At 36.0% G+C, this 24,303-nt stretch overlaps 1 protein-coding gene across 1 annotated transcript in view; it reads right to left on the bottom strand.

The window, feature by feature from the left end:
- Positions 1-24,054, bottom strand: part of mAChR-B (muscarinic acetylcholine receptor) — a 267,866-nt gene extending 243,812 nt beyond the window's left edge. Inside the window, exon 1 of the mRNA XM_073961291.1 lies at positions 22,960-24,054. The gene's annotated coding sequence lies outside the window, so the exon portion shown is untranslated. The remainder of the gene's footprint in view (positions 1-22,959) is intronic.
- Between the last annotated feature and the right edge of the window lie 249 nt (positions 24,055-24,303).

The following is a 24,303-nucleotide window of genomic DNA, read 5'->3' as shown; positions in this document are numbered from 1 at the left end:
TATACCCAAGAAGTGAAGTACTTTCGGAGATTTTGTCTCTGTATGAAAACATTCAAAATTAACATTAAAAAATGTGAACAAATAATTTAAATTATAATTTAAACTATAAATTTTTGGTGTTATTTTCATAAAATGTATTATACCTAGATAGGTAGTTTATTTTAAGGTTTGTAGTGAAATTTTATGCAGCATTTTTCTTCTTTTGGTACTATTTTTCTAAAACTTAGTTTCATGTTAGTTTCACGCATTACTTAGAAAAATTTAATGAAACAAATTTCATTAAAAAAATACTTTTGTGTTTTGTTGTCAAAATTGATAAAGATAGTTCATTGTTATATAATGTAAATAAATATTTAATTTCTTCGGTGACTTATAGTAAAATATAAGGGAGAATATTTTTGTCTTTGACGTTATCCATCTAGAATGATGTTTTGTTTGCAACTTGGCATAAACATAGATAAAGTAGAACATTAACTCTAAAATGTGTTTTTGATTTTTATAGATTCTGGACTTTCAGGTAAGATATTGAGTGACATTTTATGGCGAACATTTTTGAATGGAGTGACCGATTTGGTCCACACTTAAAACTAGCAAATAATTTGTCGCTTAGCATCAATAAATATATTCTTTCTCATGATGGAATCTATCAAATAAAAGGCTTGCCGTTTAATTTTGCCAACATTTAAAATTTAAATGCAAGCGTTTTATTTGAGAGATTCCATCGTGAGAAAGAATATATTTATTGAGGCCAAGCGACAAATTATTTGCTAGTTTTAAGTGCATTTCTAAATAAAACATTGAAACTTAATTTTTTTTAAATTATTTTTTATTTACAAACAACTAATTTATTAATGGAAAACGGTTGGCATTGTTCGCCAAGGGGTAAGGCAAGGAAGACTAGTTTCGATCCACGCCACTGAATCTCATACTTCCTTTATACTTCGAGCTGACGATTAATGTTTGGGTATAGAAAGTTTCTTGTTGAAGAAGTTATTGAAAAATAACTTCGGTGGAGAATATCCACAAACAAGAAACAAGGGAACTGATGAGATCCAGTGGCGTGGATCGAAACTAGTCTTCCTTGCCTTACCCTTGGCGAACAATGCCAACCTTTTTCCACTAATAAATTAGTTGTTTTAAAATAATTAAACAACAACAATGGGATTAAGCCAGACTATTTTGAAAAACAAAATTGTATTAGCTATCCTAATAAAAAACGATGCCACCAATGTTCGATAATATTTTTGTATTTTCAACAACAGTTTTCTAAGAGTATAAATGCTGATTTCCAAGCTTAGCCTTCGTCCACCCACTAAAATAACATTCCAAAATGCCTGGCGATCGGACTTAACCATCCGTGAAACATAGCATAATGGTTGAATGTGTTGGACTTCGGTGGATTCCTAATTTTTTAATGTACCTCTTAGGTTACAACAGCTCAACTGAAAAGAGAATTTATTGAAATGTCACTATAAAATGACCTTCGCCTTAATAAGGCAAAAAAATGATTTCAGTATGAGCCAGGCTGTGATCCGAACCTGGATCTCCGACCACCAAGTGACACGGTTGACGGCGTCTTAGCGTTCAAAGCTACCTTCTACTAGGGTTGTCAGCCAAGTCGCACTATAGGAAAAGTTTGGAATTAAACAAGTGACATTAAAATAAAACAAGTAAAAAAGCATTAAGTTCGGCCGGGCCGAACTTTTCATACCCTCCACCATAAAATATTCATTCCTGTCCCCAACTTTAAGTGAGTACGTTGAAATGTCAGATAATGTACATAAAATGCTTCATTCGGGAGGCCCTTTTTTATGGTGCCTATATCTAACTGTTGACAATTTTTGGTGGACTAGAAATTGGGAGGTACTGTTATATAGGGGTTATAATAAAACATGGGTCTATGTTGAGAGTTTTTGATGGGAGCCTTTAATGTCAAATAACTCCTAATTCGGTTAAAAAATTTAGCTAGAATCCTCAAAATATCGAAAATCGGTACATAACGTGGGAACTTCAAATGTCATTAACAGCTAGTTCGGAGGTATCTGGGCTATACGAAAATATGAACTTAAATGAACAATTTTTGTTGCAGAATTTTTGTTGACTTTTAAATTTCATATTACAGAAAGTTCGTCCAAAAATAAAGCTAAGGTACGGAAAATCGGGAGGTTTGTTTTGGGGCTATACAAAAACATGGACCTACGTTCGGTTAAACATTTTAAGTAAAATCCTCAAAGTACCGAAAATCGGGAAGTATCGTTATATTGGGGCTATGTTGAAAATTGTTGATGCAGATGCGTGGTGACCACTACAACCTTCAAATGTCAAATTACAGTTAGTTCTGTTAAAAATTGTAGCTAAAATGGCCAAATTACTGAAAATTGGGAGGTACCGTTACATGGGAGCTATATCCGAACATGGACCTATGTTGGCAATTTTTGATGGAGAGATGTTGTGACCACTAAGAACTTCAAATGTCAAATTACTGCTAGTTCGGTTTAATATTGTAGCTAAAATCATCAAATTACTGAAAATCGGGAGGTACCGTTATATGGGGGCTTTCTTGACAATTTTTGGTGGAGAGGTGTGGTGACCACTAAGAATTTCAAATGTCAAATGTTCAAATTACAGATAATTCGGTTAAAACTTGTTGGTAAAATTCTCAAAATACCTGAAATCGGGCGGTAACGTTATATGGGGGCTATTCCAAAACATGGACCTATGTCCACTAGTTATATAAGTTTATTGACATTTAAGAACCCTAAATGTCAATTGATAGCTAAATCGGTCTGAAAATGTAGATAAAAACGTCAAAATGTCGTAAATCGGGGGTACCGTTATATGGGGGCTATACCAACACGTGGACCTAGGTCCACAACTTTTGTTATATAAATTTAGTTACACTTAAGAACCCTAAATGTCAAATTATAGCTATATCGGTCTGAAAATGTAGCTAAAAACGTCAAAATACCGTAAATCGGGGGGTACCGTTATATGGGGGCTATACCAAAACGTGGACCTATGTCCACAAGTTTTGTCACATAAGTTTATTGACACTTAAAAACAATAAATGTCAAATTATAGCTAAATCGGTCTGAAAATATAGCTACAAACATCAAAATCCCGCAAATCGGGGGGTACCGTTATATGGGGGCTATACCAAAACTTGGACCTATGTCCACAACTTTTGTTATATAAGTTTATTGACATTTAAGAACCCTAAATGTCAAATTATAGCTACATCGGTCTGAAAATGTAGCTAAAAACGTCAAAATACCGCAAATCGGGGGTACCGTTATATGGGGGCTATACCAAAACGTGGACCTATGTCCACAACTTTTGTTATATAAGTTTATTGACACTTAAGAACCCTAAATGTCAAATTATAGCTACATCGGTCTGAAAATGTAGCTAAAAACGTCAAAATACCGCAAATCGGGGGGTACCGTTATATGGGGGCTATACCAAAACGTGGACCTATGTCCACAACTTCTAATATATAAGTTTATTAACACTTAAGAACCCTAAATGTCAAATTATAGCTACATCGGTCTGATAATGTAGATAAAAACGTCAAAATACCGTATATCTGGGGGTACCGTTATATGGGGGCTATACCAAAACGTGGACCTATGTCCACAACTTTTGTTATATAAGTTTATTGATACTTAAAAACCCTAAATGTTAAATTATAGCCAAATCGGTCTGAAAATGTAGCTAAAAACGTCAAAATACCGTAAATCGGGGGGTACCGTTATATGGGGGCTATACCAAAACGTGGACCGATATAGCCCATCATCGAACTTGACCTGCCTGCAAACAAAAGACGCATTTTCCCAAAATTTCAGCGTCCTATCTCCATTTTTGTGGATGCTACAGTGATTACCACAGACGGACGGACGGACGGACGGACGGACGGACGGACGTGCTCAGATCGACTTAGAATTTTACCCTGATCAAGAATATATATACTTTATAGGGTCGCAAATGAGTATTTCAATGCGTTACAAACGGAAAAACAAACTTAATATACCCTCCATACTATGGTGGAGGGTATAAAAATAATTCGAATATACAATTTTCGAATGATTTGTGGTATAAATGCTAGTTTCCATGCTTAGCCTTCGTCCACCCACTAAAATAACATTCTAATATGCCTGGTGATCGGACTTAACCACCCGTGAAACGTAGCATAATGGTTGAATGTGCGGGACTTCGTTTGATTCTTAATTTTTTCAACGGGAAAAATAATTAATTCAAATATCACTATAAAATGACCTTCGCCTTAATAAGGCAAAACAAAAAATTTTAAAATTATTTAATTTAAATTTATTTATTTTGTTTAAAGATTTTGATATTTGCAAACTTTTTGTTGTTATTTGTTTGCTTGCAACCAAGCCACTATAATCCAATTTAATTCCTTATATCGTAAATCCCTCGATTTTAATTTGTTTAATTTTATTTGAGTTTGGACATATTGAAAACATAATGTTATTATGTCACACTGTCGAAACCATTCGTTTTTTTATCTCCTTGTTTTTCCACACTTTCGAATATTGAGTTATAACAGTTAGTTTTTTTTTTGTGCCACAACATGTTAAACCGCCATTATTAGTGTCGTACAACAGCAATAACAAAAAAAGAAAAGTTTTCTCTTACTTTTTGTACATCTCATACTTGTTGAATTAATTAAAATTGTAGCCGTATATTCAACAGATTGAATGGTGTAAACTTTTTTGTGTGATAGTAATAAAAGTATTGTCAAAAATTCTACTCATGGCTAGAGGCAAAACGGAATATTAAAAAAGTTAGTTGATTTTTCTAATAAATCAATTTTTTTTCTCGACTTTTTTCTACTTGCAATGAAAGTGTTTTTTGTGTTGCTACTGAGGGTGTCAAAAAACTGATACTGTTGGTGGGTAGGTAGTATGAGTGATGAACATACGAAAGTTTTTATTCCTCGCCATACGCCACCGTGTACAAGTATTAGTGTTATGATGAAACTCAATAGGAAAATTTCTACATCAACAATCTACAACATGGTTTTCAGCACGTGTGGATTGTGTTAGAAATTGGTTATGTGCCAAAAATTTGTTACTGTTCGCATCAACTCGAGCTCGATCACTTAATCGGAAATTAATTGTATGAAATGGATTTCATTAAAGTATGAGTGTGATTAGCACCTCCACGACTAAAGTATCTTCATATAGAATTCTGACTTTTGTTAAGTAGAGGATATAAGGCACTCTGAATAAAAATAAAACAAGTGAGCAAAGGCTATAGTCGGGACGGGGCCGACCATGTGGTACCCTACACCACTACCCCTGTACATATGATTTTCACTGGTAAACATTTCTTTTAGGGAATATAATCCGACTACCACCAAAAATAATATGCCTCTTTCTCTCTGGGACCCCCATAAGCAACCAAACTTTCGTGACCATCCGATCAAAATTACGACCTGTAGCTTGATTGTAAAAAATGGAAGAATTGGATGCATTACCGACTATTGTGGTATCTCCCTTGTTTGACCACCTTCGCCAACCTGCTTTACGCCGATGTAAAGGTAATATTTTCTTCTTCCATTGACAGGTTTTGCCGTTGGAATACCCCTACTAAAAGCCAATATATTCACAAAGAATAAAGCTTTGAATTTGTCTCCAAATGAGTTTTTGTCCATTCCGACCCCTAAATATTATCCGACCATCATTAAAATCAGTAGGCTTCTTCCTCTGTGGGACCCCCATTAACCCCTAAAATTTCGTGACGATCCGATCAAAATTGCATCATGTGGCGTGATTACAAAATAATCGGAAAATGGGATGCATTATCGACTATTGTCATATCTCTGCTATTTGACCACCTACGACAACCTAATTTACATCGCTATAAAGGTGATATTTTCTACTTTCCTTGCCAGGTTTTGCTTTTGATATACCTCTTAAAGAAACAGAGATATTGGCTTTGAAATAAAACGTTGACCTTTCTCCAAATAAGTGTTTGCCCATTCCGACCCCTGAATATTATCCGACCATCATCAGAATCAATAGGCTTCTTTCCCTTTGGGACCCCCATTAACCCCCAAAATTTCGTGACGATCCGATCAAAATTGCGACCTGTAGCGTGATTACAAAAAAATCGGAAAATGGGATGCATTATCTACTATTGCCATATCTCTGCTATTTGACCACCTACGACAACCTACTTCACATCGTTGTAAAGGTGATATTTTCTACTTTCCTGGCCAGGTTTTGCTTTTGATATACCTCTTAAAGAAGCAGAGATATTGGCTTTGAAATAAAATGTTGACTTTTCTCCAAATAAGTGTTTGCCCATTCCGACCCCTAAATATTATCCGACCATCAACAAAATCAATAGGCTTCTTCATCTGTGAGCCCCCATTAACCCTCAAATTTTCGTGACGATCTGATCAAAATTGCGACCTGTATCGTGATTTCCAAAAAAAAAAAAAAAAAAATAGAAAAATGGGATGTATTACCGACTATTGCGATATCTCCGTTATTTGGTTACCTACGCCGACCTAGTTTGCATCATTGTAAAGACAGGATCTTCTACTTTCATAGTCAGGCTTTGCCTTTGGAAAATTTTCAACCAAAGCAGTGATATTCGTCAATATAATTAAAATCGCAAAAATGAAAATTTGGGTTTTATTTGCGACTATTGTGATATCTTCGTTGTTTGATCACCTATGAGCACCTACTTTACATCATTCGAAAGGTGATATTTTCTGCTTTCATTGTCAGGTTTTGCTTTTGGTATACCCCATATAGAAGCTGAGATATTCGCTTTGGAAAAAAACGTTGTCTTTTTATCAACCTAAGTTTTTTGCCCTTTCCGACCCCTAAATATTATCCGACCATCACCAAAATCAATATGCTTCTTCCCCTCCGGGACCCCCATCAACATCAAAAATTTCGTGACGATCCGATCAAAATTGCGACCTGTAGCGTGATTACAAGGTTTAGATGGACAGACGGACGGACGGACACACATAGCCAGATCGACTCAGCTCGTCGTGACATTCATTTTGGTATATATAAGTATGGGTCTACGACCATTATTTCGATGCGTTACAAACTTTTTGGCCAAAACCAACTTATAATACCCTCCCCACATAGTGGTGTAGGGTATAAAAATTTAAACGTGCAATTTTGTGGTATATTTTTTTGGCCAACACTGTATGTCCGAAATAAAAATAAAACAGAAATATTTATGAAATTATATTGATAACACTGTGAACACAAATTTTGGGTGAGTATATTAAGAATCCCATAGGACAGATCCGCCGTGAATCGAACTTCCGCGTTATGGCGTGATGAAGTTTTTGCTAGAGACCCTGTAAGCCAACAGGATCTATCTTTGTTCACTGTTGTTTTAGCTTATTTTTGAGATGACATGTCTTCAGTCGAATCAAATGAGGATTATTTTCGTAGAGCACTTCGACATTCTCGCTTCCTTCAATGTCCTTTTCGTCCTTTTTTTAAGAGCCGCTATAAAAGTACCACAAAATGACGTTTTTCAGCTTCGAAATGTTCTGCAAAAATGTCGCTCAGAAAATTTTATGTACGGCTCTCATTTACAACTAATCGATTTTGTCGCGTTTTCGTGGTCGTTTTGTTAATTTACCTTGTTTTTGTTCAGAAAAATACTACATTTTGTTTTTTGTATATTCGTTACAGAACATACAAAAGCACAGTTTTTTCTGAGAAAACAGGGATAAATAAATATCAAAAACGACGATAAAAACGCAACAAACCATTTTGAAGCTGAAAAACGTCATCTGTGGTACTTTTATAGCGGCTCTTAAAATAAAGGACGAAAAGGACATTGAAGGAAGCGAGTTAGAAGGTCGAAGTGCTCTACGAAAATAATCCTCATTCGATTCGACTGAAGACATGTCATCTCAAAAATAAGCTAAAGCAACAGTGAACAATGATATAACGCTAATTCCTGATGGCTTACAGGGTCTCTAGCAAAAACTTCATCACGCCATAAAGCGGAAGTTCGACTCACGGCGGATCTGTCCTTCGGAGTTCTTGATATACTCATCAAGGCCTTTCTTCCCTAACAAGAATTTTCCGTGCCCCAGACTTTCACCTCCATTTTGTTGCACAGTGTAATTGATAATATTCATATTTCTTCAATTTTTCTTTAGTTATTTTTTAAAGGTTCCAATAATTTTCTTGTTATCTTTATAAGCAGATATGATCCAAGTAACCACCACCACAACGCACTGATAGAAACAACAAAAACCAGAAAGAAATTTGACAAACCAACATAACATTGCAATTTAATGATTCTTTTGAATTGGCTATTGAATGGTTGCTCCGTTACTTGGTATTTCTCTACTCATCTGTTACTTTAGGGGATAGGGCGAGGGGGAGAATGGTTTAAAAATGCAAATGTAATATCCTTTCTGGTAAAAGGGGGGAATAACAAAAAGTGCATTCACACAAAAGAGTAACGACATTGTAGTTTAACCAAGCCAATAGCTTATGTGCCAATTACACATCTTTATCGATTAACAAGATTACAGATGATAAACAATTTTACACAATTTCCGAGAATTTTGGATTTAGATAACATAGATACAATAAGATGTGAATATGTGCTGGGGGATGTTTGTTAGTTATTTTGTGAAATGAAATAGTGTGCAGATGTATTTGGTATGATATAATTTGCATTTTTTCTTCTATGTGTGATGGTATTATTATTATACACTCAACGTGAGGATACTAAGGGTTTATAACCTTTATTACGTGCAATTTTAAAACGTGCAATTTTAAAATAATGGTATTAGCCACCCAATATATAAAGACCAAGGTCGTTAAAGACAATTTCGAGTCGACATAGCCATGATTATCCGTCCGTCTGGCTACTTAACACTATAACTCACATAAATCAAGTTTTTAAATGTACTATATCTGGATCAATACACCCATTCGAGTACCTCCACAGAATGTTTAAAACTTAGGAATAAATGCAGTTTAAGAGCTGCTCGAGAATTACTTTGGGCAATTTCAAAAATCCCACAATCAATTAATTGGGTCTAAAATGCCGAAACTAATCAGCACTGGTAAATATTATATAATTATTTGTCTAAAAATAAACCAGAAGTATGTCTTGCCGAAGAAAAAATAAAATCATTAAAATCAGTACCGAAATGACTATCTTTGTCAAGGCTTTTTCCTTCCATCAAAATCGCCCAGGCCTATTGTGGGACCAACAATGGGTTCAATGGGGGCTATATCACATTTTGGGTCTATGTCCACAATTTTAACTGACAATTTGAAACAAAAATTAAAAAAACTGAAATCGGCGGCACCGTTGTATGGGGCCCTAACAAAACATGACATATGTCCCCAATTTTTGGCGGAGACGTTTGTTTACCACTGGGAATCCCAAATGCCCTATTATTCAGGCCGAAAATGTAGATAATCATTTCCAAATGTCTGATATTGAGCGGTATTGGTAAATGTGGTATTATGTCCACTATGATGTTATATAAGTTATATGCATTAGCTAGTAAGCACCATATGGCAGGAAGAACGCGTAACCGACGATTGGAATCTGAACATCCTGTGTCCCGCTACCTATGCTTATAAGATAGTGTTAGGGATATTGTGCGAACGACTAAAGCCTATGGCCAACGAAATAATTGCGGCGGCTTTAGACATGGCAAATGCACTATTGACCAGACATTTATTCTGCGACAAATCCTGCAAAAGACCGAAGATTTTTGTCCATTAAAATGTAGTCTTCGACACATCTATACGTTCAAAGGTATTCCAAGCCATATCTGAATTTGATATTCCCGAAAAGCTCACGCGTCTTTTCAAGATGACATTAACTGAGACCCGGTCCTCAATTAAAATAGGAAATAACGTTTCTGAGCAGTTTAGTACCAAACAATGTTTCTGACAAGGAGACAACTTTTCATGCGATCTCTTCAACGTTATGCTAGATGCAAAGGTTAAAAGAAATAACACAAAAATCACATGTTATTTGCTTATGTCGATGACATTGACATCATGAGTCGATTAATAGAAAGTAAGTGACACCTTTAAAAAATCGAAAGAGAATCTGCTAAAATTTGTGGGTCTTGGCAACAAGACCAAGTTGGAAGTGGATGCCTAATTTTGAGACAACTAGAGTCATCGTCCAGTCGGCACCGCCATAAATACAACATATAAACTTCACAAATAAGTACACTCAAAATATTCCGGTGTATATACGAGTAGATGAATATCAAATACCCTTTTCAAACAATGAAAAGTATCTAGGAACGACTCTAGATGCGAAGTTAAAGTGGAAAGAACATGTGAAGATGTAACGGACACAACATATAAATTGTTGTAGATGCTATTTTTTATCTTTGCTAATGCATCTTGGAACTTGAACCAAGGTAGGGCCTTGGGAGTCATGTAATCCTAGCTTCAGTCGGTCGCGGGGTTCGTGTCCTTCTAAGCTCAAGCCTTGTTTTGATTACAAAATTATTTTTTTAGACTCCCGGTTTATTTAATCTATAGAAAATCTAATGGAACAAAACTTGTATAATTCATCAAAATACCCCTTAAAAACTTAAAACTTTACAATTGTTATCCGAATGAATCCTCAATCATAAGATTTACTCAGATTATAAGTGATTTATTTTTATAATCGTAGCAACAAAGTATAGGCTCTCGAGATTGTATGAGAGTCGGCCTCAATTACCCACGCCCTATGTCCTAGTGGCAATGATCATATTTTAGGACCCCAAAATTTAATTTACTCCACTATCTGGCCCTAATCCATGTTCAAAGAAACGTCGCTAATGATAATTAGAATTCCATTTTGAATTTTAATAAAGTTTATTCAAATCATTTTTCATTATTATTATGATAATAAGACGTAAAAGTGTGATTTTTGATCTTATTGTGATATTGATACTAGTTATTTAGTTCATTATGGAAAATATTTCATTTAATATGTTCCCTTAGAGGGTTAATAGTTAATAGAAAGTATCTTAATTTGAAACAATCTGTCTTTCACTTACAAAAGAAGACTATGTAAAGAACGTTTCTCTGTTTACATTTTTTTCTTCTTTTACTTTAGATTCTACGCGACCTTGCAAAAAAACAAAGGAGAACCCCTCTTTACACAATACAAAAGAGGAGAGAATCAAAATTGAAAATATCAAATATTAAGTCTCTCTTGGTTTAACTATTGATCGATTTAAGAAATGTAATGAAGAGTAGAAAAAAACAAGAACAATAACAAGTAAAAAAGCGTTAAGTTCGGCCGGGCCGAACTTTTCATACCCTCCACCATAAAATATTCTGAACTAAAATGGAATAATTAGTTTTCATTCCTGTCCCCAACTTTAAGTGGGTACGTTAAAATGTCAGATAATGTCCATAAAATGCTTCATTCGGGAGGCCCTTTTTTATGGTGTCTATATCTAACTATGTATGTTGACAATTTTTGGTGGGCCAGAAATTGGGAGGTACCGTTATATAGGGGTTACCTATGTTGACAGTTTTTGATGGGAGTCTTTAATGTCAAATAACTCCTTATTTAGTTAAAAATTGTAGCTAGAATCCTCAAAATACCGAAAATCGGTATATAACGTGGGAACTTCAAATGTCATTAAGCTGGGTATGTGGGCTATACGAAAATATTAACCTAAATGAACAATTTTTGTTGCAGAATTTTTGTTGGCTTTTAAATTTCCAATTACAGAAAGTTCGTCCAAAAAATAAAGCTAAGGTACGGAAAATCGCGAGGTTTGTTTTGGGGCTATACCAAAACATGGACCTACGTTCAGTTAAACATTTTACTTAAAATCATCAAAGTACCGAAAATCGGGAAGTATCGATATATTGGGGCTATGTTGAAAATTGTTGATGCAGATGTGTGGTGATCACTACAACCTTCAAATGTCAAATTACAGTTAGTTCGGTTAAAAATTGTAGCTAAAATTGCCAAATTACTGAAAATTGGGAGGTACCGTTATATGGGAGCTATATCCGAACATGGACCTATGTTGACAATTTTTGATGGAGAGGTGTTGTGACCACTAAGAACTTTAAATGTCAAATTACTGCTAGTTCGGTTTAATATTGTAGCTAAAATCATCAAATTACTGAAAATCGGGAGGTACTTTTATATGGGGGCTTTATCAATACATCTACCTTTCTTGACAATTTTTGGTGGAGAGGTGTGGTGACCACTAAAAATTTCAAATGTCAAATGTTCAAATTAAAGATAATTCGGTTAAAACTTCTCAAAATACAGAAAATCGGGAGGTACCGTTATATGGGACTATACCAAAACATGGACCTATATTCATGATTTTTTCGAACATAAGTTTTTTGGTCACTAAGAACCCTAAATATCAAATTATAGCTAAGAACTCACTAAGAACCCTAAATATCAAATTATAGCTAATTCCGTCTTAAAACGTCAAAATACCGTAAATCGGGGTGTACCGTTATATGGGGGCTATACCAAAACGTGGACCGATTTCCACAACTTTTGTTATATAAGTTTATCGACACTTAAGAACCCTAAATGTCAAATTATAGCTACATCGGTCGGAAGATGTAGCTAAAAAGGGCAAAATACCGTAAATCGGGGGGTACCGTTATATGGGGGCTATACCAAAACGTAGACCTATGTCCACAACTTTTGTTATATAAGATTATTGACACTTAATAGCCCTAAATGTCAAATTATAGCTAAATCGGTCTGAAAATGTAGCTAAAAACGTCAAAATACCGTAAATCGGGGGGTACCGTTATATGGGGGCTATACCAAAACGTGGACCGATTTCCACAACATTTGTTATATAAGTTTATCGACACTTAAGAACCTTAAATGTCAAATTATAGCTACATCGGTCGGAAAATGTAGCTAAAAAGGGCAAAATACCGTAAATCGGGGGGTACCGTTATATGGGGGCTATACCAAAACGTAGACCTATGTCCACAACTTTTGCTATATAAGTTTATTGACACTTAAGAACCCTAAATGTCAAATTATATCTAAATCGGTCTGAAAATGTAGCTAAAAACGGCAAAATACCGTAAATCGGGGGGTACCGTTATATGGGGGCTATACCAAAACGTGGACCGATATAGCCCATCATCGAACTTGACCTGCCTGCAAACAAACGTTTCAACGTTCTATCTCCATTTTTGTGGATGCTAGAGTGATTACCACAGACGGACGGACGGACGGACGGACATGCACAGATCGACTCAGAATTTTACCCTGATCAATAATATATATATACTTTATAGGGTCGCAAATGAGTATTTCAATGCGTTACAAACGGAAAAACAAACTTAATATACCCTCCATACTATGGTGGAGGGTATAAAAAAGGTCTTGCACTTACCACTTACTCCGCTCTCGTGAAGGCCTCCAGTTGATGCGTGTGGTGATCGTTGTTTTTTTTTTTTTTGCTTGTAAATTAGGTAATGGTATTTTCGTTGGTATGATTATAGTAATTCTGCATTACATGCTGCTTTTAATAAATTTCTTGAATCGATCGTACAGTGATAGACAAAAGTTAATTACGTGTTATTTAAAATTATTCGTAATTTGATTCAGTACCTATATAGCAATGGCATGATCATGTTCTAAATTTGTTTGGGCATATTTGCATAATTGTAACTAGTGCCGTAAAAAAATGAAGTATTGATTGTCTATGAATGGCATGCAAAAAATAGGTATTGCTTCAAATTACGCTGTTCTGACTAATTTCATATACTTAGCAATATCTTGTTTGAAAAACTGATATGTTCATGATGAATTGAGGAACTTCTTCAATAAGTGAGGTTTGGTGTCCTCGAAAAAAACTGATATGGTGATGTTTGGTGTTTATTCAGGTATCCATTGAGCTGGACTGAAGAGTCGGTAGTGGTTTCTTTGGGATACCCTATGTTGTCATGCTTTATTGTATTTCAATACGTAAAGGAACACCTTAGAGAACATTCAGTTTTGTTGTTGTTATTATGAATTATGTCGTAGCTCCTCGCCAATGAGGAGTTGGTTATTGGAAATGATTGAAGTTGGACTTGTTGGTATTAATATGTAAATTGGGTGGTTTGTGGTTATATTTTGAAGTCCACAGAAATATATGATTAGTGTTGTAATCTTGCAGAAATCAACTGGCTATGATTCGGTTTTAATTAAATTGACACGTTTGTGAATTGTTGATTGGCAGGCAATAAACTTCCGGAACGCATGTGTTGGCAGCAGTAGTGTACCTTTGTAGGTATGTTCCAATATGCGGATTTGGCTTATGCAATTACTGTCTTCTGTCATATAGCATTCCGGTATGAACTTTATAGGGATTTGTGCGGTTGGAACGAAGATGAACTATGGATTAGCACAGAAGTTAAACTCTTCCAGAAGTGATATACTTGCATCTACCCTATGGGTAGAGCACTATGGCCCTGGATGTGTTGTAAGGGCAGTAACTGTATCTTTCGTCTAATTCCAATTTAATGCTGATGTATGCTCTTAAATTTGAGCTGATGGAAAAGATCCTAAAATCACACGATAAATATTTGCACTGTTTTCAGACCATTTGATATTCTTCTTTGAAGAAGGTACACGTTTAGGAAGTGAATTCTTAATTCAATAGAACTGGATGACTTTTAATAACTTTAATTTTTCCAGATTTTTAAATGATGATATTTGATGTGGTTTCTTCAAGGGTTTGCAGCCAACGAAATATTGTTAATTTAGCTGCAGAAACCCAAACCTTGCTTACAAGAAGAATTAAGTAAATGAGGAAATGCCAAAAATGTTGGATATGTTTGTGTTGCCCACAGTAGTACCTAGACCGATAATTATCGAAATAGGTCTTATGTATATATTTTATTGGAAATGTATCTAAAGGTTAAAAACCCGTAGGAGGTCCTGGAAGTCATTTTTCTAGAATTCTGAGCAAATGAATGTATTTTACTATAATTCAATATATTGCAATTAAAGTCAGATTGATTATGATCATGTATTTGTGTGTACAGTACTTGCGCCCTGTTCAGTTGTAGTATTGATAGATATTCACTAGTTCCAAAGGCCATTTGATCAAATGATCAAAACAAAACAGATAAAAAAGTACGGTATTAATAAAGAGAGTTGGGAATGAAAAAATTGTGGTGACTGGTGATATTATTACTTATCGAGGTATAAAAATAATATAAAAAACGTCGTTTGATACTAAAGATAATAAAAGATACATATTTTTTTATATGTCCCAAAATATCATAGGGATTTCATTTCAAACATTATTGATCAATGGCCTGAATCTAGTGGATGGTATTTTCATTGCAAAGGCAACAAGCTGAAGTAAAATCAAAGTACATATATAGAAAACCACATCGATGTTGAGAAGAAGTGATTAAGTCTATAACGTGAAATTAGTAAAAAGGGAAAAATTAGTGAAATGTATAATTGTGTATTGAAAATTATGTTATCAATAAAGTTGTTTTTTTTTGTGGCTGGGGCAGTGTCCACCACAAAGAAAAAATCAGAAGAACTAAACATTAAGTGGTCTAAATTTAAATACCTAATTGGAAGAAAATCTGAGCTATCAACGGAGAATAAACTATTAATTTATAATCAACAGATGAAACTTATGGCAGTATGGAATACAACTCTGGGGATGCACTCAAAATAAAAATATCAAAGTGATCCAAACATTTCAAAATAAAGTTTTGAGGAATACAGTAAACGCGCAGTGGTACCTAAGAGATAAGGATATTCACATAGATCTTCAGGTAGAAACAGTGTATGAAGAAGTAAAACTTGCTAAAACATAATGCCCGAATTAGAGCCCATGTTAACCCAGAAGCCGTAAACCTCAATAACCCTGAAGGTGTACGACGGAGATTGAACCGGAAGAAGCCATATGATCTTTTAGAATCCTAATTTTTATAAATATAGTTTTTATTAATTGGCGTATTTATATGTATATAATAACTATGCAGATATGAACAAAATTGCTTGTTAGTCCAATTAGACTAGTTGCAGTCAATAATAATAAATAATAAAAAAAAAATAAATACAACAAACAACATCAGTTTTTAAATAAGAAAGAACCAATCAAGCAGTTTGAAAGCAAATACAAATGAAGTCAAACAATAATCACAATTTACAAAACGCTAATACTTCCCATTAAGATGTGTGTTGTTGAGAAAAAAATACTTCGAAATATTTAGGGGTCAATCTGCGTTGGCTGCAAATATCGACATGTTATAGACCAAGAACTACACCGGCTATACAACGACATCGGCATGATTAAATATATCGAGTTAATACAATTGCGCTGGCTAAGCCATGTCATGAGGATGAGCGATGATGATATAAAAAGGCGAATAAGTTTCAAAATTTCAATTTGTTTTTGCGCAAAATAATAAGAAACTCTTCAAGTCAACCGAAAACAATTATTTTTTGTAAATACCGTTAGTTGGCGCATTGTCAAAGTTGACACTTTTTTGTATAAAAATAAACCGTACTCCAAAATGTAGCAAATCTTACATTTCCCTTTAAACAGAAATTGCACTGATTGACGCTTTTCTCCTACTCTCTTCACTCTTCTGCTTTTTCTACTACACAAATATGGGTGACTAGGTTGATTTTGCTATTTCGGCCAGATTGTTTGCAACTTTTCCGTCCCCGTACTTTTAGACCAAATTTCTATGGGAAACGTTTTGACGGTTTGCTGTTTTGCTAGCTTTACATTAAAAAAGTACGGGAAAAACAATTATTTTCACAGATTTTTTTACGCAGACTTCTAAAATGCTTGTTAAGCTGAGCCGCCATTCAAACAAGCAGATATGTTCTAAACCATGAGGTACATTTTTTATGATAATATTTTTGGAACATATTCCAAATGTTATACCCTTCGGTGTGTATTTGATTAATTATATTTTCAACAGCTCATTTTACAGATAATTAATTTTTCGATATGTGAATAAAACGCCACAAACTTTACACGTCGTAATATTCCATCCAGACATATGTATATGGACTATATCGGTCCACACCTCGAGGTACTAACAAAACAAAATTTCAAAATTTTTCGCAAATGTGCAGTTTGGGGACATGTTTAGGAACATTTGGAAATTATTACATCGGGTAGTCCTCGCGGCTCATATTACGACAGTGTAATTTGACTTAAATAATTACTCTGAAGCTGTAAAAAACTTACGACTACCAACTATAGGGCTTAAAGGGAGTCCTCGATTTTTTCTCATCCTTGAAACATCGTAATTGTTTTCCAAACTTACGTCGAATTCAAAAATGGACTATAAAGGAAAACAACAACCCATACTGGTTTTGCTTCTTTTCATTATGCCATAGACTGTGGGCAAAGCCGACTGATACTTTTTTGCTTGGTTCGGGTGAATTTTTGGTAGAAAATTATTGTGCTTATCACCGATATTAATTGGTCACCATAGGATTTTTTAGAGCATTTTCATTAATACGTGAGGAAGTACGAGGGCTGCTCAATAACTTTCTGGCCTAACAAAAATGGTTTTTATTGCTAGTCTCCAGCAAGATTTGTACACTCTTTCATGCACTGAATCCAATTGTTGAAGCACTTTTCCCACTCCGATTGAGACACCCCCAAAAATGTGTTTTTAACGCTTCAACAGCATCTTCTGGCGACGAAAATCGATGACCACTCCTTGTTTTCCTGATGTGCGGGAATCAAATGAAGTCACTGGGTGCCAAGTCAGGTCTCTACGGCGGATGACCCAACAATTCCGCGTTTTGTCCGGTCAAAAAGGCGCTGGTTCGAATCGATGTGTGAGCGCTGGCGCTGGCATTGTCATGGTGCATATGTGTGTTTTTTGAATTTCTCAAGAGGCTTCATGCAAACAAATTGTAGTGTACCACTCAGAATTAACCGTCCTACGCTCCTCAAGCCATATAGTAGCCACATGATCAGTTTAGCCGATGAAACAGGCAACCATTTGCTTGGAAGTGCTTCTTCCATGAACAACTTTCGCTGGACTTGGCTCATCTTGAAGACCCAATCGGACATTGCTGTGACAAAAAACATGGTAGTTAGCAGCACCAGATTTAAGCATCTCGACATTCATAAGGGCACCTAGCTGTCTCCGTATCAGAAAACAATAATGAAATTGATCACGTTGTGATAGATGGGAGACATTCAACGAGCGTGTCGGATGTACGTTGGTTCTGAGGAGCAAACATAGACTCCTACCACTACCTTGTGGCAGCAAAGGTACTTACCCGGTTAAACGTAGCGAACAAAGTACGAACAGACACAACACGAAAGTTGGACATCGGTAAGCTGCAATCACAACAGATAGCCACAGCATATTTCACTCAACTGACCCAATTGCTTAATTAAAGTACCCCTCTTCCCGATAACATATCAGCACAATGGCATACTTGGATACCAGAGACCTCCACCGAGGAATCCATGGTATGACCAGAGCCCTATTCCACGAACCAACTTATTAACTTTTCATTTTGCACTTAGCAATATTTTTTACAATTTGAAAATTTGTGCGTTCCACAGAACCCTTATTTTCGATAAGTGATAAGTTGCTAATGATAAAGTAAGTTTGCTTAGTTTAAAAAAAAAATGTAGCCCTGTTTTTGATTTCTGTTCCACAAACGTTCTTTATGCTAAGTGAAAAGTTGTAACGGCAAAGTGTATTTTGCTATGATTTTGGAAAAAATGTACTCTTTCGTTTCACAGAAAACTCTGCATTTTGATTTTGCAGATCAAATTTTGATAAGTTTGCCTTAAATTTGCGAGGTAAACGTTCTCTTTGCCAATGTACATTGTTAAAGCAAGTAAAGTTTTAAAAACGTTACGACGGGAGATTTTGTTCGGAAATAGTTAAAACACGGTTATGACAAGAAATTGTAAGGATTTTCCGAACTTCCGCCCTCCGAACCACCCCCCCTGAATCAACCATCCTACTTCGAACTCTCACTCTCCGAAATTCCACCCTGCGAACAACCCCATTCCGAATTTCCACCCTGCGAATAACCTCACAAATCGATGTTTCTCGATTTTACACTTAGACTAACTCTAGTTTTTATTTCGATTTAACCACATCCGTCCGTCCGTCTGTTGTAATCACGCTATCTTCCGAACGAGTTGAGATAGGGGGCTGAAATTTTGTATACACGAGTCTTAGATCAAGTTAAAAGATGATCTATATCGGTCCACGTTTTGGTATAGCCCACATATAGCAGTACCGGCCGATTTCAGCTATTTTAAGGTTTTTAGCTACATTTTCAGAACGATGGCGGAAAAATTAAGCAAGAGACCACAACAACTGTGCTAAAAGAACAGTGATAGACAAATTTGCTAAGTGCAAGGGAAATTAAAAAGTAATTTTGTGGAACAAAAATAAATTATCACTTTTCAAAATAACTACTTTTTGATAAGTGAAAAATGAAAGCGATAAGTTGTTTCGTGGAATAGTGCCCAGGAGTGTCGTGCTGCTACCGAAGAGAAAAATGCGGCATATAGGGCTACTCTACAATCAGTACTAACGCGTAGCGCACGAGAGAGGTATCGGGAGAAAAGGAGAGAGGAGAAACGTCTTTTCCGCAGGAAAAAGAGAGAAATGGAAAAGCCAGAGTGTGAAAAAATCGAGATGTACAGGAGCCAGATTGAAGGCCCAAAGAGTAAAACATTAAACTGATGGCTTTGGTACAGGCACATCCTCCTGTAGAGACCAGCTAGGTAATTTGGTAACTGGTACAGATAGTGTGCTCAGGATATGGAATGAGCATTTTTCCAAACTGTTGGTGTCCAATAGTAGCGAAGACGACGAAGATACCACGGATCCAATTCCAGAAGATGGTATTGTATGTATACCGCCTAGTCAGGATGAGGTAAAATCAACAATAAACCGGCTAAAGAATAATAAGGCAGTCGAGCTGTTCAAAACCGGAGGCGACACGCTGATAAGTTGTATGCATAAGCTAGTTACCACCATCTGGCAGGAAGAACGCGTTCTCGACGATTGGAACCTGAATATACTGTGTCCCGTCCACAAGAAAGGAGACAAAAATTTATGCTCTTATGTTAGGGATATTATGCGAACAACTAAAGCCTGTGGTCAATAAAATAATTGGACCCTACCAATGCGGCTTTAGACATGGCAAGTCCACCATTGACCAGATATTTACCCTGCGGCAAATCCTGGAGAAGACCCATGAGGTGCAGATCGACACATACCGATTATAAGGCAGCCTTCGACAGCGTAGGGGTACGCCCAAAGGTATTCCAAGCCATATCTGAATTTGGTACGCCCGCAAAACTCATTCGGCTTTGTAAGATGACTTTAACTGATACTAGGTCCTCAGTTAAAATAGGAAAAAACCTCTCCGAACAATTCAATACTAAAATAGTTTTCAGACAAAGAAACAGCCTTTCGTGTGATCTGCTCAGCATCCTGCTAGAAAAGGTTATACGAGATTCAAATGTCAAAAGAAATGGCCCAATATACAGCAACATCCACATGTTACTTGCTTAGTCCATATTTACATTAGGCAATTTTCCTTGCGGCAATATTTAGTTTGTAGGTGAGAGAGGGTGTTGAGAGGCAAATGGTTACCATATGCCACACCTCTCTCTCCGTCAAACTGACAATTGTCGAAAGAAAATTGCCTAATATAAATATGGACTTAATAAGTAACAACATATTTTTCTGAACAAAAACCGGGTAAATGTCAAAAAGGACCATGAAAACGGGGAAATATCGAATGGTCATCAATGAGAACCGTACCTAAAATCTTCTGAGCAACATTTTTGCAGAATATTTGGATGCTGTAAAATCTCGTCTTGTGGTACTTTTACTACGATTCAAAAGATAAAGGACGAAAATGACATGGAAGGAATTGAGTTAGAGGGATGAAATAAACAGCTTTAGGGCCATAATGCAGAAAATTTCTCATTTTATTTAATTTGCTAGATGGCTTTATTGACCTGTTTATCGATACAGAGTCGGCGAAAAAGGGAACTGATGAAGTTGTTTGGTGACAACTGAAACTATAGTATTCCCTACCCTTCGCCCGCAACTAATCAATTTCATATCCACTTTAAAATATTTTGTTGTTATTCAAACAATTGAATTACAACAAAATATGGACTCAAGCTGAAATAAACACAAAGATGTAAAATTCTGCAGTCCAACAATAAAAAACGCCAACAAATTCTACAAAAAAGATTTACCATTCGATTTAACTGAAGACATGTAATCTCAAAATGAAGCTACAATAACACTTAACAGAGATATAAAGCTATTTTCTTACAAATTAAGGGGCCAAAATTAAGCCATTAATCACACGATATCTCGGAAACTTGAGCTATGGTGAAAATTTCCTTTTGGGTTCTTAGTACACTCACTAAGAGCCTTCATCTCCAAAAGGAATTTTCCACCCACTGACTTTGAATCCCATTTTGTAGCACAGTGTCATTTATCGATATTTTCCGAACAATGTGCACCTTCTTGAGGCCATAACTACCGGAAGGAGCGTTCCAATGCTTTTGCGATGTACTAGAGAGTTCTTAATTATTGTCTTGGCTACAATTGTTGTCTTAGTGTTGGATCGAAAATCTCAGTGGTTTGGTTGTTATATGCCAAAATATCCAAAAATCCTTGAAAAAAACTTCAAGTCAAAATCCGGGGGCTCGATTTTGACCGTAGACATATGGTCTAGTTGACTTTTTTTCTCAGTGCAATCCCAAGGGTCAGAAACTCCAGGCACCCGCTAACACTTTTTTTCTTCCATACAAATCGCCCCGGCCTATTGCTTATGCTGATGACATTGACATCATGGGACGATCAGTAAAAGAAGTAACTGATACCTTTAAGAAGGTCGAAGGAGAATCAGCAAAAGTGGGTCTGGCAGTAAACGGGGAAAAGAGAAAGTGGCTGGTGCCGACGCACAATGCGTCCATAGAGCTAGGACCAATAGTGGAAGTTGGTCCCTATAATTTTGAGGTAGTAAAAGACTTCGTCTACCTCGGCACCGCCATAAACACAACAAACAACATCAGTTGTGAAATAAAGAGAAGAATTGTGTTGGTCAACAGATCCTACTTTGGCTTAAGTAAGCAATTTAAAAACAAGGCCAAATCTCGTCAGACAAAAGCAAGGTTTTACAAAACACTGATCCTTCCTGTGCTAATGTATGGTTCCGAAGCCTGGGTACTTGCGCAAGCAGGTAAGGCAGTGATTGGTGTGCTTGAGAGAAACATTCGTCGAAATATCTACGGGCCAATCTGCGTTGACGGTGAATATCGACGTCGTATGAACCACGAGCTGTATCTGATATACAATGACATCAGTATATGTAGATAAACTTGTCGAGATCGAACGGTTGCGTTGGCTAGGCCATATCATAAGAATAAGCGATGATGAACCCTCTAAAAAGGCGTTTAAATACGGGCCACATGGCGGTACACGCAGAACTGGCAGCCCAAAGCTTCGATGGAGCGAATAAGTGGAAAAAGAGATGGAAAGACGCGGTATTCCAAAAAGCGAAGCAAAAAAAAGAGAGAATTGTAGATTTTTTTTAAGTTTGACTTATGGAACAAATGTTCTGTAATGGGCCAGCTAAGTAAGTAACTCCAATTTCAATTTATGTTAAGGTATTTGATATAAATATTTGGATACATGTTTACAAAAATAATGTACACGAACTTCATATTGTAGGCAATGTACTATGAATATCGATTTAACTTTTTGCAATCTCTTATTCGTCTTTACCCCCTCCCATAATATTAAATCTCATTATCATAATTTTCCACTAGTTTCGTATATATTATATATTTCACATATTTAGGCGTTCTCCACTTATTTTAAATATTTTTATCACCGTTGTTCACTAAATTCATTTCCCGCAAAATTGTGTCATAAAAAATATTTCAAGTTTAAATACCTGTTCGATTCAATAACTGTTGCTTTTCCTATTCCTGCTACAGATGCTGCTGATGGTGTTGTTGCTATTAATGATGATTATGCCGATGCTGTTGTTGTTGTTGCTGTTCAATGTCTGTGTATTGGTGGTATTGGTTTTCCCAAAATAAACAAATACCAAGAGCAAAATTTTAAAGGTTTTTCATTGAGTTCCACATGAATTGGCAGCGACATTTAGGCGACAATAAACGACATATTTACACAGCTATAAATATAAACACACACTCTCTCAATTCGAACATTAACCTTATCTTATTCCAGTAACCAAAAACACACTCCACTTATCGGTTCGAAAGATTCCTTATGGCCAATGAATGGAATTGCCAAGAGGACGAACGACACCTGGTGGTCCTGATGTTTTTATTCGGCATAAAATCGAATTCGACACTGTTTCCCGTTACAAATAATTTCAAAATGTTTCGATTTCCGTTTCCGTTAAACAAATCAGGCACAATTTCCGCCAAAGTCTAGCAGAAGCAACAGAAACTGGAAGAAAACACCTAGGCGCGCGCCTTCATTGATGAATCGGGCTTATCAAGGAAGATGTAAAAAGGATGATAGAAAAGTACTTTGTCAATTTTATGTTTCGTTTCTGTTTTCTTTTTCGTTTTTGCCACTCACAATCTGTTAACACAATTTACAATTCCCATTTTGTTATTGTTGTTTTTTTCTATTTTTCTTTTTGTTTCTTTTTTTCTATTACCCTTTTCTGCAAATTAACAATTCTCAAAAATGACCAATTCAACACTATTAAGTTTAACACTTCTTCATTTGCTGGAGGCCACAATGCAACAAGAATCCTTTGTACTTCTTGGATTTCTTTGGCGAACCACTAACACTATTGCAAAACACCACTCACACAGGGGAAATACCAACACATTTACATCATTGCCATTTAGTTAGTATTTGGTCTACAAATATTGGTGTTAGATGGGAAAAATTATCCTTTATCAATGTGTGTATGTGTATTGGTTACTTTTCAAGAAACCCGCAGCTAACGTTCGTACACCTCGACAGGCGAAGACGGACTGAGTGACTGTTGCTAGTCTTTGGCACTGCTACGGTTGCTGCTGCTGGTGGTATTGCTATTGTAACAGTGCTTCATTATATTGTGTATGCCGAAGCCGACGACACGACTAACAACACGATGATTAAGATTCTGCTGATGATGATGACAACGACAACGATGATACACGACCAATGTTGTCTGCAAGGACACATGCTCTGCACTGCAATCGCAGTTGGAATAGACAACTGTTGGTCGTCATCGTTGTATGTTTTTATCGTAAAAACCAGTTGGTTATCT

This window comes from Musca autumnalis, unplaced genomic scaffold, assembly GCF_047663935.1.
Source record: "Musca autumnalis isolate F117 unplaced genomic scaffold, ASM4766393v1 scaffold_1, whole genome shotgun sequence".
NCBI classification, from domain to species: Eukaryota; Metazoa; Arthropoda; class Insecta; order Diptera; family Muscidae; genus Musca; species Musca autumnalis.
Note: the sequence above shows the minus strand (reverse complement) of the source record. Positions and strands in the feature narration are given on the sequence as shown.